This window comes from Suncus etruscus, chromosome X (genome assembly GCF_024139225.1).
Source record: "Suncus etruscus isolate mSunEtr1 chromosome X, mSunEtr1.pri.cur, whole genome shotgun sequence".
NCBI classification, from domain to species: domain Eukaryota; kingdom Metazoa; phylum Chordata; class Mammalia; order Eulipotyphla; family Soricidae; genus Suncus; species Suncus etruscus.
The window spans coordinates 61865484-61886159 of NC_064868.1; the positions used below are offsets into that span (position 1 = coordinate 61865484).

At 41.3% G+C, this 20676-nt stretch overlaps 1 pseudogene; it reads left to right on the forward strand.

The window, feature by feature from the left end:
• Nucleotides 1-16940, forward strand: LOC125998868 (Y-box-binding protein 2-like; annotated as a pseudogene).
• Nucleotides 16941-20676: the final 3736 nt, after the last annotated feature.

The following is a 20676-nucleotide window of genomic DNA, read 5'->3' on the forward strand; positions in this document are numbered from 1 at the left end:
ATGGACCTAATGAACAGGCGAGACAAAACTTTTTCTGCTGCCACTGCACAACCACTGCTGCCATCTCCCACCATCACTTCTGGGGCCTCTGCTGCCTTCCCGCCACCAACCCACCAATGTTGCTGCTGCCACCTCCCATTGCTACTAGTAGTATCTTACCATCTTGCCCTCATCCTGTATTGGGGGCTGGGGTATGTTTGACCTCTACCATGCTGAATTCTTTCTTGTGTCAGAATCCAGTACAGCTTCAGATATGTGGCTTTGAGAGAGTCAGGAGTCCTCTCCTTCCCCAGAGATACTTGCTCTCTATTGCGTAACTTAGAACAGGAAGTCAATGGGAACTGGAAACAATTGCTCTTCAGAATTTGATAAATAACTTACTCCATAGCCATTCCTGAGGTCAGATTCAAAGGAACCCTGGGTTAGCAGTGTGGGATTTTATAACTTCAAGTTCTCAATAACTTGAAGGGCTGAAATAGAAGCCTGCTCATTAGGTGTGACAAGTGGGTGGACTTGCTGACACTTCAGAAATCAGGAACTGCATTCTTCAAAGTGACCCTGAGAGATATAGGAATGACAGTACAGTGGGTAAAGTGCTTGCTTTGCATGCAGCTGACCCAGATTTGATCCCCCAAATCCCCCTAAAACAACAAAACAAAATGACCCTTTGAAAATGAGGAATGAGGAAGATGAACTAACACAAGATGATTTTCAGAGGTGACAACATAGAGTGGTCCAAAACCTCAGACTGAGAACCTTGAGGTATCAGCTTGCAGTTTCTACGAGAAATCAGAGTTTGGTTTACTACACTTTCGCTAGAAATTGTACTTCGGCCAGGGGGTGCTGAGCAGCTTCTTGGATCTTACTCAGCCAGCCGAGCTTCTTTTTTTTCTGTTGCCATTCCTGCCACTTTTATAAGCCAGAGTTTAACATAAATCACCTTAGGGTCAGGACGATGTAATTAAGGGTACTTGTGCTAATCAATTCAGAAAAGGTGAAAGGAAAAAATAAAGTGATTTTACAGGTATATGATAAGAGCATAGCAGCTGCTTTGCACTGGTATTCCCTCTGGCCCAGTTATGCTAAAAGCTTTTACAGCTTTCTGTCCTTTCACAATATCAAACCTCACAATCTCTTTTCTGAGCTTCCAAGGTTCAAGTCCCTGTTCAGGTACCAATTTGTGGGGGTAATTCTGTGAGGTCTCAGCTTGCAGTTTTGCACAAGGAACCAGACAGAGTCATGGTAGAAAGTATACTTCAGCCAGTGAGTGTTGAGAAGCTTCTGTGTATGACAACAGACTGAGGTTTGATCCCAACATTCCATATGTCACCGGGCACCACCAAGAGTGACCTCTGAGTGCAGATCCCTGATTGCAGAACCAAAAATAAAAATATGACAAAAGCCCCCCCAAAAAAATAACAGCAAAACAAAGTGACCCTGAGAAAGTGAGAAAGATGAACTAACATGATATGATTTTCAGAGGTTACAAACAACCTCTATCAGTCCAAAGCCTCAGACTGAGAACTAAAAATAACATGGTACCTGGGAATAAGACAGATGGGAAAGACCATGGCAATAGTACAGCAAGCAAGATGCATGCCTCGCACAGGCCAATCTGGGTTTAATCCCTGGCACTGTATATGGTCCCTTATATCCCCAAATGACACTTAAGCACAATCAGGAGTAATCCCTGAGCAAGGAAAGGTGTGGTCCCAAAACTAAGACAGAGAATGAGAGACTTGACAAAAGATCATGATCCCCACAGGAGGGTGTGAGTACCTAGATAGATTTGGTTTTCTATTCTTTTTGGTTTATGGGCCATGTATGGCTGCTCCCAGGGGTTACTCCTGAATCTGAGCTCAGAAATCACTCCTGACAGGCTCAGAGGATCATATGGGATGCTGGGGATTGAACCCAGCTCAGTCATGTGCAAAGCAAATGCCCTACCCTCTGTACTATTGCTCTGATCCCAGAATTGGTTTTCTTACTTCCTTCTATTTCTTCATACTTTTCTACTTTATTTTAAAATAATCCACCATATAGTTTACTATAATACCTTTTTCCAGATAAGTGAAAGCAAAGTTATTGAAATAAATAGAAAGAAGGGGCCGGAGAAATAGCATGGAGATAAGGTGCTTGCCTTGGATGCAGAAGGTCAGTGGTTCAAATTCCAGCATCCCGTATGGTCCCCCGAACCTGCCAGGGGCGATTTCTGAGTGTAGAGCCAGGAGTTACCCCTGAGCACTGCCGGATGTGATGCCCCTCCAAAAAAGAAAAGAAATAGAAAGAAAATATAAAAAGAAAATTGAAGAGAAGAAAGTTTTGAAAAAGAAAGAAAAAAGTACAGTAGCAAGCACATTTGTGAAAATTATTGTATCTCCAATGAAGCCATTAATGCAATGGCAAAAGGTTTAGTGAGCTCTTGTTGCTAGCTGTCCTTTCTGTTTAATTTGTATATTCTTATAGGAATAACAGCATCAAACAATTGAAGTTTTCCAAAAATTCAAAGCACTATTACTGATGCTGAGGTTTTTAGAGGTGTAGTTACAGCACCAAGCCTCCTGGAAGAAGGAAGATGAGGGAGGGGAGGAGGGTCCCTCCCACTCTTTCCAAAAAAACCAAATCTAAAGTTTGATCATTTTGCTGTCCCCAAAGGGATTCATAGAAGGATAATAAGGCAGGGCCATTGAGAAAATTGTGGTGGAGGCAGCCAACATGGCTGCAACAGGGTGGGGACCTGGCCCTCCCTCTTCTGAGATGGCCAGCTTTGTGCTATGTGAGTTGGTGTACCCACGATCTTTCACAACTTAGCTTACATTGAGAAAAGAGTGAGTCTATGGAGCTAGCCCAATTTGAATATGGCGACTACATTTATGGGCATGGTTCTCTTAATTCTTTCTAAAGTTAATTGTTACTGGCACATAACCGAAATATATCTTTAAGCTGCTGGGTCTGCATTTTGAATTTAAAATAACCGCATGGGGCCGGAGAGATAGCACAGCGAGCGGTAGGGCATCTGCCTTGCAGCCGATCCAGGATGGACAGTGGTTCAAATCCCAGTATCCCATATGGTCCCCTGTGCCTGCCAGGAGCGATTTCTGAGCGCAGAACCAGGAATAACCCCTGAGCGCCACCGGGTGTGACTCAAAAACCAAAATAAAATAAAATAACTGCAAAATTAATGAGGAAATGAGCCATGCAATCCCATCACAGTTAATATTCATAGAAAACCTAGAGACCCGGGCTGTGTTCTTTCATAGAGCACTTGCCTAATATGTGGTAGTGTCACATGGGTTCATCTCCAACAGTACAAAAAGAGAAGATAAAAATTATGTAAACTGTGGGCTAAAAAAGATAGTCAGGCATTTGCCTTGGATGCAGATGACCCAGATTTGATTCCTGGTACCACATATGATCCTAAGTCGCACCAGGAGTGATCCATAAGCACTGCTGGTTGTGACCCAACCCCCCAAATTATATAAAACAAGCCTAGAGTAGCAGTCCTGTAGTTAATAAGTTTTCCCCTGGTCTTTAACCTTTTCTCCTATGTCCAGCATTGTTAGGCTTTTGGATATACTAATGTATATACTAATATACCCTTAGCTAACACATCATGCATGCATATGTAGAAAAGCTGAAGAGAGTTTGGAGTAAAGCATAAACAAAGAACCAGAAGAGTGGGATTTTAACTTTTGAAGGGAAAGGTTGATGAGAAAACATTCAATAATTGTGGTACAACTATATAACAACTTATTTTTTTGGTTTATTTGGGCCATTCCCAGAAATACTCATGAATTACTCCTGGATCTGCACTCAGGAATCACTCCTGGTGGTGCACTGGGGAACATATGGGAGTCTGGGGATAGAACCCTGGTTGGCCACATGCAAGGTAAGCGCCCTACTGTACTGTTGTCCTGACCTCAATCTTGATTCAACATTTTAACTCCTGAGTAACAACAGACTGATGAGCTACTCTCTATTTAACCTGAGATGGGGAACAAAGGGAGATGAAGTTAGACACAGGGGAAATATTATTATAAATAAGTGAGTATTGTGGCGTATAGGAATTCTGTATAAAGTTGCGAAATGGGACAAGTGACTGCTAAAGGAAGTACTGGGGCTTCATCTTTGTGGGAGGGGTTTTGGGTACCACACCTGGAGGTCTTACTCTTGGATCTGTGCTCAGAGATTATTCCTGACAAGTGTTAAGGGTACCATATCTAATTCCAGGGATCAAACCAAGGTTGGCTGGTTGGCAAGGCTAGTGATTTAGCTGCAGCACTATCTCCCCAGCCCCTTCCATCTTCTTGAAGCACTTGGGCTTATTGATTTTTTTTGCCCCATTTAGAGTTTAGTTTTATAATCCTTTGGTTACTCTATTACAAATATTACCAAACTGGACCTCAGCATTAGCAATGTATGTATATCTCCAAATGAAAAATATTTCTATTTGGTGAAGATTGTCTTTTGCCTCCTCTCTAAGAACTCGAGATACTCTAGCTAATTCAGCCCCAATCTTATTTATATTTCATCAGTGAGTGATTTCACTTTGTCTTCACAACTTTGAACTTTCTGGTTAAAGAGTAGACCTACAAGACAGGATTTCTATCTGATTGACAGTCTATACCAGAGGTCCTTAAACTTTTTAAAACAGGGGGCCAGTTCACTGTTCCTCAGACAGTTAGAGGGCCAGGTTATAGATATATATTGTTATATGAACAAGTTCTTGAGTACACCACACATATCTTATTTTGAAGTAAAATAAAGCACTGGAGCAAATACAACACTTAAAATGAAGAACAAGTAAAGTTAAATCAACAAACTTACCACTATTTCAATGGGAACTATGGTTCTGCTTTTGGAAGGCTATAGTTTGAGGACCCCTGCCTGAGACTGAGAGGAGTTGAGAGACAGAGAAGGGAGGGAGTTGGAGATTATGGCTCACGCCAACATATATGCACTGTGGTTCTGGGATGAGTCAGCTGCTAAGTAGGACATGCAGTGGCAACAAAAACACCAGTGGGCTGGATAATTGTCCTTGGTGGGTCGCTTGTGGCCCACAGGCTGTAGTTTGGGGATCCCTGGTCTATACTATACACTGGTGGTTTGTGAATTCTTGGCCCTATTGCTTACTGCAAATCCAAATCCTTGTTTGAAGAGATATTAGAGTACATGTGAACTCTAGTACCCATTGCAAGAATGATTACTGGGAATGTAGAGATAGTATAATAGGTAAGGTGTTTGCCTTGCATGTGGCCAACCCAGATTTTATCACATATACCACATATGGTACCCTGATCACTACCAAGTGTAGTGATCAAAACAAACAAAAAGAGTGATTCTTGACTCAGGAAAGTGGCTCAAATGGTAGAAACCCTGGGTTTAATGCCTGTCACCTCAAAGTTTGCCAAGTACTTCAGGTATGGCTTTGATGGATCCCAAGAGTGGCCTCCACAACAATAAAAATAAAAGTTAACTCTCATTAAAAATTATTTTTCCTTTGTCCTTGATTTAAGGCCAGCAGATTACCGATGTTTGTTTCAAGCAGAAGTCTAGAGAAACATCTTTCTTTTTTATATTTTATAAACTCTTATTAAGAAACATCATTCTATGGTATGATAACCAGTTTAGAATTTTGGAAATATAATGGTCAATTTATTAGAAAGAGACATTTGGGAAAAATCAGGGTTGGAGTTCATAAGGTAGGGAACTTGCCTTGCAAGCAGCTGACATGGGCTTGATCATCTGCACCCTGTATAGTCAATCCCCTGAGCCTATCTGGAATAATACTTGAATGTAAAGCCAGAAGTAAGCCCTGAGCACTGCCAGGTATGAACCCCCAAAAATAAATCATTATTCCTTAGGGGCTGGACAGATAGTACAAAGGTTAATGTACTTGCTTTGCATGCTACTGGCCTCAGTTTGATCCATAACACCATGAATGGTTCCTGAAGCACTTCTTAGCACCTTCAGATGTGACCCCTCAAACCAAACCAAAAAAGTTTCTCCTTAGACTATGTACAGCCCACATCCCTAGATTTATATGGTTTCTATTTTAATTCTTTGGGGAAACTGGATAGTGTTATGGTGTGATCTGAACTTGGGGAGGTGGTAAGAGTCAAAAGTTGGTTGCTTGGAAATCTCCTTAGAAAGAAAATATGTTCATCAGAACTGCAGGTCTGGCCTTTAGTTTATATACAATGAGGGATAGAAGATATTTTCAGGTTGAGAAATAGTACAGTGGGTAGAGCATTTGCTTTCACAGGGCTAACCTGAATTCAATTCTCAGGACCCTTTGGGCCCCATCAGTACTTAACCCTGATCACAGAGACAGGATATGGTTATATATCCCCTCACCAAAAGAAGACATTTCCTTTGAGATATATATTGTCAAGAATGCAGGAAAAAAGTAGACTATGATAAAATGAATTAAAGGCATAATCTACTATTTGACATCAAATATGTGGGAAAGACTAAAGAGATTAAAGAATGTGTGAAAGAGTATTATAGGATTTGTGAAGGTGGGTGGGAGGACTTTCTAAATTGGAAGGAAGGCCTCAACTGAAGTACAGATAAACTTGCTTGAAGAGCAATAATAGAACTGACCTGAAGTAGAGGGTTCAAGTTCAATGGTAGGAAGTCAGATTAAAAAGATGGATTGTAGACACGTACCTTTTAGCAAGTAAAAGAGTCTGGGCACTGTTGGATGAGTGATGGAAAATTTCTTTGGTTTGACTGCGAGAAAGTAGGACTTCCTCAACTTTTCTTTTGCTCCTTCTCTTCTGCACGAAGAATATTCAAAGTAGAAAGGAAAAATGTAGCCCCAGAGAGAACCCTATAATTTGTATAATACAAAATCCTTATCTACAACTGAATAACTCCATTTCATAGTCTGACTCAGTTACATCCTAGGGCGCTTGGAAGGCTTGTAGATAAAATTGGAGAACAAGCGGTGATGGCTTTTAAACCCCATAAAGAGTGACGAAATACAACAGAGTGCTTGGCATGCAGATGAACTGGGTTTGATCCTTGACACAACATATGGTCAGCTGAGCAATACCAGAAGTGATCCTTGAGCACAGAGTCAGGAGTAAGATTTGAGATTACCCAAATCCCTTCTTTAAATCAGTGTGGCCAAACCCCCTCTATCAAGAAAATGAAAAAAAAAATGAAGCATGAAGGAAATTTACACTACAATTTAAAGATGAGAAAGAATGGCTCTACCATCTTACAGATAGGAAGAGATAAATTATACAAACTATGCATCAATAGTAATATTGATGTATTTAAATGTTAATATAATATAGATTGTTGATTAAGGGAAAGATACTAGAGCAAGGGGTGAAGCAGCTAGGGTGCTTGCCTGCCCTGCACATGTCCTTGCACATGGTCTTTCATGCAGCTGACCCAGGTGCGATCTCCTGCTCAGATGCAATCTCCAGCAACCTGCATCACCTGAGCACTACCAGGCATAATTCCTGAGTACAGAGCCAGGAGTAAACCCTGGGCAATGCTGTGTGTGGCTAAAAAATAGACTTTAGTGGTTCACAAGCCCTTGCAAAAGGAATCAAAGATCACTCAGCCACTACATGAATTCCAGAAAAGCAAATAAATTTTCATCAGCTCTTCTTTTGATAGTTTGATGAGAATGGTAAGGTAAATGCTATACTTAAAAGTATATCTAGGGGATAAAGAGATAGTACAGCCCAAGAGGATGCTACCACCATTGCTGCTGCTTACTTGCTCTCAGTGGCCCCTTTTCTCCACCTCCCTTGACTGTGGGACTGTTGCTCACTACCAGATTCAGTTTCTGAGAAGTCCCCATATAGAGAACATTTCCTGATATATGACTGATTGGAACCATTTTTCAGACTCCACAAGACCATGTCACAGGCTGAAGCTGTGCTCTGGATTTTATCCCCCACCCCCGACTATTTCAAAAAACTTAAACAGGACATGTATATCTCCTTCGAATATTTTTTAGATGTATTTCCTTAATAGGTATAACTCTTATGATCTATCTTCTTATGTAGCAACAGTTTCCCCATTCCTGTTTTGGGATCTATTTAGTAGGAAATCTAGTAAATAAATTTCTCTAGTGCTCCGAGTTCATGTTAGAACCAGATTATTAGGATTGTCTAGCTTGTTATTTTTACCCTCATATGCATCAGTAGTACCATGTGGCATTGTTCCTTTTAGCATAGGCACATTAAAATGGGGAAATCTTACAAATTATTATCTAATAGGGATAGAAACACATAAATTTTATTTTGCAGTGGGGCCTTATTCCCTGAACATTTGTCATAGTTATTTGACTTAGGCTACAGAAGATCGGACATTGGCCATTCACCACTGAACCTTGGATCCCATCTATGGAGCCACCATGGTTTTCTGCACCAGTACTAGAAATCGGATTCTACCAGGGAAGGCCCCAATGCTGCCCTGGCACAGACTTGCTCCAGAGTGGGTTCATATGACACCTTGACGATTTGGTAACAATAACAATTTGCTTTCGGGACAGGGTTCCTTGCATTGCCACCTAACAGTGAGATGAAACCAGAAGATGCTCCATGTCACTCTGACTTTGACATAGAATCTGTACAAAAAGCAGATTCTCTAACTGCAGAAACCTGACTGTGAAAACCGTTACTGAGAAGAACTTTTACTGGGACCACAAAGACTTTGGGGTTAGACAACTTAGTATGCCTGGAGTCTGCGTTGGTCTTATAACAGGATGCTTCATGGGAAGAGTGTCCCTGTTTTTAGGCCAAAGGTTTTTCCTTTCTATTTTCCCCATCTTTTGCTTGTCTATGCAAAACAACAACAAACTGTCACACATACCCTTTTTTCTTTTCTTTCTTTCTTTCTTTCTTTCTTTCTTTCTGTCCTTTCTTTCTTTTCTTTTTTTTTCTTTCTTTCTTATCTTTCTTTCTTTCTTTCTTCTTTCTTTCTTTGCTTTCTTTTTTCTTCCTTCCTTCCTTCCTTCCATCCTTCTGTCCTTCCTTCCTCCTTCCTTCCTTCCTTCCTTCCTTCCTTCCTTCCTTCCTTCCTTCCTTCCTTCCTTCCTTCCTTCCTTCCTTCCTTCCTTCCTTCCTTCCTTCCTTCCTTCCTTCCTTCCTTCTTTCTTCTTTCTTTCTTTCTTTCTTTCTTTCTTTCTTATTTCTTTCTTTCTTTCTTTTCTTTCTTCTTTCTTTCTTTCTTTCTTCTTTCTTTCTTTCTTTCTTTCTTTCTTCTTCCTTCCTTCCTTTCTTCCTTTCTTTCTATTTTTTAAATAGGGAGGTCAGCCTTTTTCATAGAACCTTCGGACACAGATTACTTTGTTTTACCACATATTTCTGCATTTTCTATAAAACTAAGAATAAAGGAATAAAAATATTGGGGGCTAGATGGTCTCAGATGCATTTGTAGGGGAAAATAAGGGCAGAACTAAATATCCAAGCCACAGTCAACAACAGTAGAATCAAGAGACCTAAACTTTAATAATCTAAACTTAAATGAGTCTGTTATACTGGCAGGTTAGGAGGCAAAGGGTGGTAGTATAGGATGCACTCTGGGTTCATTGGTGGAGAGAGGTTGACACTGGTGGTGTGAATGGCCCTGACTCAATGTATATCTGAAATCCAACTCTGAGAACTCTGTAGATCACAAGTGTTTCAATAAAATTAAATTTAAAAAATAGTCCAGAGGGGCAGGAGAGGTGGCGCTAGAGATAAGGTGTCTGCCTTGCAAGTGCTAGCCTAGAATGGACCGCAGTTCTATCCCCCTGCATCCCATATGGTACCACCCAAGCCAGGGGCGATTTCTGAGTGCATAGCCAGGAGTAACCCCTGAGCATCAAATGGGTGCCCCCCAAAATAGTACAGAGGTTAAGGCCCTTGCTCTGCATGCCACTGACCCCTGTTCAATCTCTGGCACTACATATAATTTCTCAGAATGATCAGCTCCAAGAGAGATCCCTGACCATAGAGTCAGGAGTAATCCCTGAGAATAATTGTTGTGGCCCAATTTTCCATAAAATATGTATCTAGAGTTCAACAAAACATTCTTTCTTGGTACTCTTGGTCTAATATGGGAAATGTGGGGGTATTAGAAAGAACTCTAGGTAGATTCTCAACCTTTTGAAAGCTATACACAAAGGGGTTCTATTTTAATGTCACTGGATCAAACTTAAATTACACACAAGTGAAGAGCCAAAATGTGAAATAGCAGAATAAGAATTATAAAAAATGTCAAGAGGTTGATGGTCCTCAATATAGCAAAATGAAAATTAACAGGGACAACTGTAAAGTCACTTATTTGAAATCCAAAATGTACAAGTGTAGGATGTGAGAGATGGAGCTTAGTATAAATGAAATGTCATTATGGGCTGGGAGTTGAAAAGCATGGCTTGACTGCTATTAAAAAAAAATAAAGGTATTGTAGGGCGCAGAGAAATAGTAGAGTGCGTAAGACACTTACTGACCCAGGTTCCATCCCCAGAACCCCACATGTTCCTTAGCAACACTGGAAGTGATCCTTTTTTTTTTTTTTGGTTTTGGGTCACACCCGGCAGTGCTCAGGGGTTACTCCTGGCTCAATGCTCAGAAATCGCTCCTGGCAGGCACAGGGGACCATATGGAATGCCTGGATTCAAACCACCGACCTTCTGCATGAAAGGCAAATGCCTTACCTCCATGCTATCTCTCCGGCCCCTGGAAGTGATCCTTGAGCAGAGCCAGGAATAAATCTTGTGGCGCAAAAACCAAAAAAGGTAGTATAGTGTGGCTTTGGGCTGTATTTGGTGAGTAAAATATCCAGAATGAAAGAGGTGATCATCTTGTCCTACTCTGCACTTGTCAGATCACACCTGATGCCCTCTGTTCAGTTGTGATTAATACACATCAAGGTAAATAAAAACAAAAGTGTGTACTCAGGTCAGGGAAATAAAGCTCAAAGGCGTAGAAAGAATGCTTTTTTGTATAGGAGCCCTGGATTTGAATCCCAAAGAACTGCATGATCTCCCCAAATATAGAATATGGAAATCATAACAAGGAAAATTTTGGCTCAAAATAAGGAAAAATGATTTTTTTCTTTTTTTTTTCTTTATAATAAATGATAGGCAAAAGTTTCAGTTCACAACTGCAGCCTCTTGAAGTCGTTTTAAAAATTTATTGCCAAGGGTCCAAAAATCAGCTCAGTGGGCTGAACACATGCATTCTATTCAGGAAGCTGGAGTTTAATCTGGCATCACTGGTCCACAGACTCTCATCAGAAGTAATCGCTGAGCACTTCTGGTTGTGGACCAAAATAAAAAAAATGAATAATAAAATATATTCCTAGGAGACTGGAGATGGACTAAGCACGTGTGAGGCCCCAAATTCAATCTCTACACATGTCTCCCAAGCACCATCAGACCCATTTGAAAGTAACTCCACCAACATCTCTAGTATAGCTTAGTGTTATTCCTATATAAAAAAAGTAAAATTTATTCCCAGGGCTAGAAATAAAGCCAAGAGGTACAACACACATTTTGCAAGTATAAGGCCCTGGGTTTGAGGCCCAATCCCACAAAAATGAATAATATAAGAACAAATATTACCTATGGTTCTAAAAACAGAGGAGAAAAATCCATTATCCAAATTTTAATAGCAATGTCCTCTCTTTCTCTCTTTCCCCCTTACCAGTAAAAAATCCTAGGGTATCGCACATACAAGTAATTTGCTTAACTAACTGAGTCACCTCCCCAGACCAGGAAGAACTTTCTACTGACTAGTAGTATTCTCTGAGATTATAATGGGACTGCTCCAGAAGGCCAGACAACTCCTCCAAGTGGATGATATAAGGACAATGCATATAATATTATTTGATTAAGGACTATACCAGATGTCCTCTAGGGTCACTGAAACTCTAGGATGCTTAAACGGCAGGTTTCAGATCATTGAAAAATGTTTTCTGGAGTGGGGTGGAGGATAAGACAAACTATTATAGAAAATAAAGAAAAAAATAATTATTGAAGAAGTAACACTCTGAATCCTACAAACTATTTTCTTTTTTTTTGTTTTTGGTCACACTCAGTAGTGCTCAGGGCTTATTCCTGGATCTGTGCTTCGAGGGTCACTCCTAGTGGGCTAAGAGTATCATATGTAGTGCAGGGGATTGAACCATGATTGGAAGCATTCCAGGCAAGCACCTTGACGCCTGTATTATATCTCCAGCCCTACAACTTTTTTTATTATATATTTATAATATATATATATGTTTTTGGGTCACACCCAGCAGCGCTCAGGGGTTACTCCTGGCTGTATGCTCAGAAATCGCTCCTGGCAGGCACGGGGGATCATATGGGATGCCGAGATTCAAACTACAGTCCTTCTGCATGCAAGGCAAATGCTCTACCTCCATGCTAACTCTCCAGTCCCTAATGTTTTTATTTTTTGAGGGGGCACACCCGTTGATGCTCAGGGTTTCTCCTGGCTATGCACTCAGAAATCAATCCTCACTGGGGACCATACGGGACGAAGGGATCAAACCCAGATCCATCCTGGATCAGCTGCTTGCAAGGCTGTACTATCACTCCGGCCCCCCTATATTTATTTTCTTCTCCACCCCTTACTCAAATTTTGGAACTTTGAATCCCGATTACAATTAATTAATGATGTGGCCCATATGATTGGTTATTTTCTTTTCTTAGAGTCTGATACTTAATTTCATCTGCACCCCTTTGTCAAATATTTGTCTTGCCTTTGCTTAAATTACTTCAGAGATGAGAAATCTCATCCTTTCAAAGCAAACCACTGCATAGTATCTAGTCATCTCAAACCATTATATTTTATTTTATTTCTAAAACATTTTTATTTATTTGGTTTTTGGGCCACACCAGCAATGTTCAGGGGTTACTTCTGGCTCTGAATTCAGGAATCACTCCTGGCGGTGCAGGGGACAATATGTCACACGCAAAGCAAGTGACATACCGCTGTTCTACCCCTTCAGGACCTCAAACTATCATTTGAGTCAACTATCAGTTGAATCAAAACTTATTTTCCCCTAGCACTCACCCTTTGGTCCTGATGATACAAAGAAGGTGAACTCCTTTTCCATTAATGACCTTTCAAATTTGAAAGCTGAATGTGAACTCCATTCTCTAGGTTAAACAGCTTCTGTGAAAAAAACAACAACAACAGCGTCTGTGGTTCATATATGTTATTTTTAGTGCTCTCACAATCCTGGTATATTTCTTGTGCATGTCCCACTTTACTAATTTTCCAGTTCATCTGTGGTGTCCAAGGCCTAAAGCAATCATCCACTGCAATCTAATGAGCAAAGAAAGCACAACAGTAATGGTCTGAATTCTCACCCCAAATTTATTAGTATTTCAGGCAACTAATGTCAAAAACACTGAGCTTCCAAGAAACTCAAACACTTTAAATTTTTCGCACAGATTGTTGGTAAGTCACACATCTTCTGCTTTGCTCTTGTATTTTTTTTATGAACTTGACTATGAAACTTTGTATTTCCTTTTTTTCTGGCTCCTCATGACCTCTTGGGATTTTCCTGAAACTAGTTCCATGTCATTTGCAGATTTGATAAGCAAACCATTATTGTCCAGATCCAAGTTGTTAATTAAATTATTGTACAGTCCAGGCACCTCCCTCCAGGCTAACAAAGATCCATTAGTCCACCAGCTGTGAATATGACTTCCATACTTTCTGCTTGTTTTGTTTTGGGGCCACACCGGTGGTCAGGGTTTACTCCTAGGTCTATGTTTACAAATTACTCCTGTCAGGCACTGGAACCATGGGATGCCAGAAATCGAACCTGGGTGTTTGGCTGTGTGCAAGGCAAATGCCCTATCTGCTGTGCTATTGCTCAAGCCCTTCCAACACCTTTTCTTTTCTAAATTAGAAAGAACATCACACACCAGAACATTCTTAAACAAAATAATTTCTGAAATCCTATTGAAAACAAGGGCAACAAGAGTGGCTAAACGGTAGGTAGAAATAAAATGAGTTTGATATTTTACTCTCCTGCTTTTCCCCCAGGCCCTGTGATGAGTCTCAGGCATTCAAAATCCATGAGTGAATTTTCAGTCAAAGATTCAGGTGTAGAAAGGCAAGGGAAATGAGGATAATTTGTAAAGCAGCTTGTCTGGCAGCATGAGGGCCACAAGTCTGGTCCCAGCACCACCACACATATTGAATATAATCTTTGATGCACTGCTATTTAAGATCCATGTATCACAACGAAATGTGCAATCTCTGGTTTATTGCAACCAAGCAATATAGTGTGCTTACAACTAAAAGGCATCTGACTTCAGCAAGCACGTAACTGTTTGAGCACCGAAGCAAGTGCACCCTAGCACTCATCAAAACTCTGCTACCACAGATCATTGCAATAGCAACAACAGGAAGGGAAGGGTGGGAAGAATAATTAGAAAGTTGAATAACAGACTGGAGAGATAGAACAAATAGATAAGGCCATGCATAAGACCAACCCAGACAGGAAGGAAGGAAAGAAGAAAGTAAGGGAGGGAGAGAGAGAGGGAAGGGTGGAGGGAAGGGAAGGGAAGGAGGAAAAGAAAGAGAAGGAAAAGAAAGAAAAGGAAAGGAAAGGAAAGGAAAGGAGAAAGGAAAGGATAGGAGAAAGGAAAGGAAAGGAAAGGAAAGGAAAGGAAAGGAAAGGAAAGGAAAGGAAAGGAAAGGAAAGGAAAGGAAGAAGGAAAGGGAAAGGAAAGGAAAAGGGAAAGGAAAGGGAAAGGAAAGGAAAGGAAAGGAAAGGAAAGGAGAAAGGAAAGGAAAGGGGAAAGGAAAGGAAAGGGGAAAGGAAAAGAAAGGAAAGAAACATAAGGGAAAGATGGTGAAAGGAGGGAGAGAAGAGAAGGGAAAGAAGGAGGAAGGAAGGCAGGCAGGCAGGCAGGAAGGAAAGGGAAAGGAGGGAAGAGAAGGTAAAGGAAGAAGTAAAGAAGGAAATGGAAAAAAGGGAGGGAAGAAGGAATGAAGGAAGAGAAGAGAAAGGAAAGGTAGGGAAGTAAGGGGAGGGAAAAGGAGTAGAGTGACAGGGGAAGGGAAGGGGGGAAGGAAGTGTGTTGGTTAACCCAAACCAAGTTGGTTTGGGTTTGGGGGGTTGATTTTGGGTTTTGGTTTTGGGTTTGATTTCTTTGTATTTGTTTATTTACAACTTGGTTTGATTTTGGTTTTGGGTTTGGATTTGATTTCTTTGTATTTGTTTATTTACTACTTGGGTTTTACCCAAAACATAGATTATCTTACATCCAAACCTGGGTGGTAGTGTCTCAGGATAGCCTGAGCTACCTGTCCTTATTCTGTCCATACTCCCCCCCCACCCAGGGGTGGTCTCTGTACTCAATAAAAATGACTGTTCTAGAAGGCAACTATTGCGCAATATGAGGTAGAAGATTGCCAGACTACGTGTGTTTCACCCTCAACCTGGTTTGGATTATTTCATATGGCAAACCTGCTTCAGACCCATTCACCCAGGGTTGGAGATATGGTGCATGAGTGATTTTACAGTAGTTGGCTGAACAGGGAACCCAGGTACCTGAGAAGATCCCCCAACAACAGTGAGTTATTTGACACTCTATTGGATTATCCATGACGGCCCCCTTCAAATTAACTGAGTGTGCAGTGCTCTTCACCAGAATATCAGTGCACATGGCCCCCATTTCTGAATGGCTTCATGCTGCTCTGGTCTAATTTACCTACATTTCTTGCTCTACCAGGGGTCTTAAACTCAATTTACCTGCGGGCCACAGGAGGCAAAGTCAGGGTGATCCTTGAGTGCAAAGTCAGTAGTAAGCCTTGAACATTGGGGTGTGTGACCCAAACAACTAAAACAAAACAAAAAAAAAGATTTCTCTAGGGCAGGGCCACAAAATGTTGTATGGAGGGCCGTTTGCGGCCCACGGGACATGAGTTTGAGACTCCTGTGTGCCAGGCTCAAAAGATTCTCTCTTGCACATGCCCCAAGAGGGGAGAGATGTTTTCTCATTGGTGATAAGTTCTCAATCTAAAGGTTTTCCCAGGGCTGATAATTTATCATTCACTACTGGCACTAAACCAGAGAGACCTTCATCTCCCAAGGATAATGAGCCAGCTACACCTCTGCAGAGTCTAAAAGTGGGCTCAATCAGAGATACCCCATATTCGAAGCCCAGAGTCAGGTGGACAAGTCAGTGCTGGCTATCTGTATCCTGGGCATTATCAAATGGTTAAATGTCCAGAATGGTTATGGATTTGTCAACAGAAATTATACCAAAGATGATGTATTTGTTCACTGGACAGTTATTTAGAGAAACAATCCCAGAAAGTTTCTGTATAGCATTGGAGATGGGGGGACTGTGAAGTTAGATGTGAGAGAGGGGTACAAAATCTGTGAAAATGTATCCAGACCTGAGAGTGTGCCAGTGAAAGGTATACCCTATTCTACAATAGACATAGGCTCTGCCAGTGCATCTCCTTGACTTCTCTCAGCTGCATCACCACCCATAGTGGCAGAGGCGCCCTCAGATGGGGCAGAAGCAGGGAGTGAAAGAGAGAGAGCTGATGACGACTCTGGACAGTGTCCCAGACACTGACACCCTCCTTTCTTCTACCGCGGGTGCTTTATGCGAGAACCTCTGTCCCCCAACTTACAGCAGCTTACTGAGGTCACTGATGGGGTGGAAGCCAAATAGACAGCCCCATTGAAGGGGGACCATCAGCAGGAAGATGAATGTGTCTCCTCCCCCAGATTCCTCTCCTGGGACCAAAAGCATTTCTTCCCAGGAAAATTCAGTAGCCTACCACAGAAGGTTAAGATAGAGAATCCAAGCCCAACTGAACCCCAACTGACAAGAAGCTGCTTTCAGAACTTTGTGCACCTGGATAACCTCCAAAAAATTAACTTTCTTCTAGGTTGATTTCTTGACCCTATTTACATTGGCCATTATATTGCTAGTTAAACTGTGTGTTTCTACCTGTATAAGTCTTAATAGCTACTGTTTTTGTTCTATGACCCACTGCAAACAGATAATTGTGTATCTAACTCTAGAGGATTAATATCAGTTTGCACAGTTTTGGGGGAAATGCACAATGTTTATTAGATTTTTTAATGATTCTTGGCTATCCTAGTGAATGTTTCCCAATTGTTCTGATGATTGTGTATATTTTTAGCAACTTATTCTCAAACTATGTCTAAAATGGTCTAATGTCTTTGTTCACGGAAGTCTATGAAAAAAGGAACTTGGATACTACAGACTCATTACACTGCTCATTATAAGAATGTTTTAGCAAACTTATTTTCAAACTGTATATATCTGCAGAAATGTCCTTATGATTTTGTTTTGAGAAGTTTATGAAAAGGAACTTGGATTCTCTAGATTCATATTACAGTGCTCATGTAAGAATGTTTAGGAACTTAATTTAAAATTAAGTATATCTGCAGAATGATCCTAATGTTTATGTTCAGGAAAGTCTATGAAAAAGTTTGTGATATGTATAAGACAAGGATAATGAAAAGCACTAATTGTTTGAGAATAATGTATGCACAATCTAACCTATGATGCTTTTATAGCAAAGTCTACCCTCACTAGCAGTGATTCCAAGGAATTAGCTACAACAGTAACTGGCTTAAAATTTCCTCACCACTTTACATGCTGCTACATTTTTCCCTCTTATTTTCCCAGCTTTTACCATGCCTATGCAAAATAACAGTCACTTTTATAGTTTCTATATGAGAGTTCTCACCCAAACTCCCTGTGTTCTAAAATTCTAGAACTTAGGAACACGGTTTATTCTGGTTTAATCTCATATTTTATGCTTTTCAGTAAACACAAAAGTGGGAATTGTGGGTTTACAACTTGGGTTCCACCCAAAACAAAGATCATTCCTGTTATTTTTGTGTCTGTTTTAACTTGGGTTTTACCTGAAACAGAGATTGTCTTACATGCAAACCTGGATGTACTGCCTCAAGATGGTCTGAGCTATCTGTCCATACTACTCCACCTGGGGGGTGTTCTCTGTACTCAATAAAAATGACAGTTCTGGCAGGCAGCTAGCACGCAATATGAGGTAAAAGATTGCCAGACTATACATGTTTCATCCTCAGCCTTGTTTCGATTGTTTCATGTAACAACCCTGCTTCAGACTTGTTCACCCAGGGTTGGAAATACAGCACGTGGGGTAATTTTATGAAGGGAGAAAAAAGGAAGGGAAGGATGGGGAGAAGAAAAGATGGAAGGAAGGAGGGAATATTAAAGGGAATGGAGAGAGGGAGTAGGAAGATAAAGGAGAGAGGAAAGAAAGAGGAAAGAGGGGGAGAGAGGAATGTGGCAGGAAAGGGAAGGGAGGAAGAGAAGGGAGAGAGGGAAGTGGGGAAGAGAAGGATGAAGGGAGAGAGGAAGGGAATGAAGTGAGGGAAGCAAAGAAATGGAAAAATGGAGGGAGGAGGGAAGGTAAAGGATGAAAAGAAGAGAAGGGAGGGGGAAAGTAGGGTTAGAAGGAGAGATATAAACGAAAAGAAGGAAGGGAGTGAGTGGAGGAAAAGGGCAAAATAGAAATTAAAAGAACCAATTAAGGCTCAGAAAACCTGTGTTGGGATTAATCTCTACCTCTTTGTAGGGTAAGTTAACTTCTAAGCCTTTTCATCTATAAAGTATGAAAGATGACTCCTAACTCAATGGGTTGTAAGAATTACATGAGAAATTTTATGCACTTTGAAAATTTTGGGAGGGGAGGGAGAACATTCCAAGTGGCATTCATGGTGCCTGGGAACCACTTCCAGAGAGATATTCAATCTGACTAGAGCATCAGTGCTATGATCAAGGGTATATTGCTGCTCCAGGCCCTGCAGTGCTGTTGCCAAGCCAACACTAGGAACACACCCAGAGATGTTCAGGAGGCCATATGGTGCTGGGGGATAGAGCCTGAAGACCAATATTAATACTTCCCTGCTGTGTCCAAGGCCCAGCATTTTGTAAACGTAAGCACCATAACAAATGAGAAGATAGTGATTGGTTATTTATTGAGTGCTCATTATGATCCACAGTATTGGTTACAAAAAAAATGGTAAGTAAAATTATCCTTGCTCTTGGGGACTTCATAGTATATACTACATGGTCTTCAAGCATTGCTGGTATGAGCTATTGAGCTCTGGGTTGAAAGTAGCCCTAAGACCTCCAGTTGTGGCATCCTTCCTCCCACAAATAGAGCTTGAAGTCCCTTCACGAGAGAGAGGTAGTGAGATGGAGAATCAAGGTTTTATAGAGGTTCCTTTTATATCTAGACAATTAGGATGGATACAAGATAAAAATGGCTAAAAGGGGGCCACCGCGGTGGCGCTAGAGGTAAGGTGTCTGCCTTGCCAGCGCTAGCCTAGGATGGACCGCGGTTCGATCACCCTGGCGTCTCATATGGTCCCCCAAGCCAGGAGCGACTTCTGAGCACATAGCCAGGAGTAACCCCTGAGCATCACCCGGTGTGCCCCCCACCCCAAAAAAACCAAAATAAATGGCTGAAAGACCAACCAGAGAGAAAGTAGAGAAGGTAAAGCACTTGCTTTGCAGTAGCCATCACCCCTGATTGAATGAATGCCCAGCACCACATATTGGTCCCCAAGCACAGTCAGGAATAGCCTCTGAGCATTGCTAGATGTGGCCCAACACCTCTAACCTTTCTCCTCCCAAAAAGAAGTGGCTGCAAAAGAAAATATTTCTGGGAGAGGTTATTAGATATGGAAATTTTTGGTACATGAAGCAGTTTTATTTTTTTTTTTTTTTGGGTTTTTGGGTCACACCTGGCAGTGCTCAGGGGTTATTCCTGGCTCCAGGCTCAGAAATTGCTCCTGGCAGGCACAGGGGGACCATATGGGGGGCGCCGGGATTCGAACCGATGACCTCCTGCATGAAAGGCAAACGCCTTACCTCCAATGCTATCTCTCCGGCCCCGCAGTTTTATTTTTCTATAAGACAACGAGGCTGCCCTTCCACTAGATTAGCCACATTCTTTAGACAGGGTCATTCCCAGCCTTAACTCCTTCAGATGATGTCCTGCCATTTAAACAGAACATCCTAGTTCTCATGTCTGTTTTTCTTCATCTGATTTCCTTAAAGAAAAACTACTCTTCTGGGGGTCACTGTGATAGGTACAGCTAGTAGCACATTTGCCTTGCATTCAGCTAATCCTGGTTCAATCCCTGGCATTCCATCTGGTCCCCTGAGCCTGCCAGGAGTTCTTCAATGTTCAATCATTTCAATGTTCATTCAATGTTCTTCAACATCTTCCAATGTAGAGCCAGAGTCACTGAGCCACCGCCGGGTTTTGCCCCAAAACAAAAACAAATGAACAAACAAAAATCCTACTCTTTTGGAGTATGAAGAATATCTGGAAAGTCTTCGGAAAAAAATCATCCTGTTTCTTTTTCTTCCTTATCTGAACCTGGGTTATCTTGGGAAAAAAAAGCAGAGACTCAAGCGCACATTTAAATCCTAGGAATCTTCAGGCTGGAAGTGGCTTCTGGCATAAGGATTCAAAAGTTTTTTAAAGAAAATGATAATACAGTACATCTGAAAGGCTTCTTAGTCTTCAAGTCGACGCGGGGAGATTGGAAGAAGGGGGGAACTAGTTCAAGGGATTTCTCTAGGTACATTCCCTCATTCTTTCTTTGTAGTCATGTTTATGATTTGGTGCCAACCTGGTTGTCAGA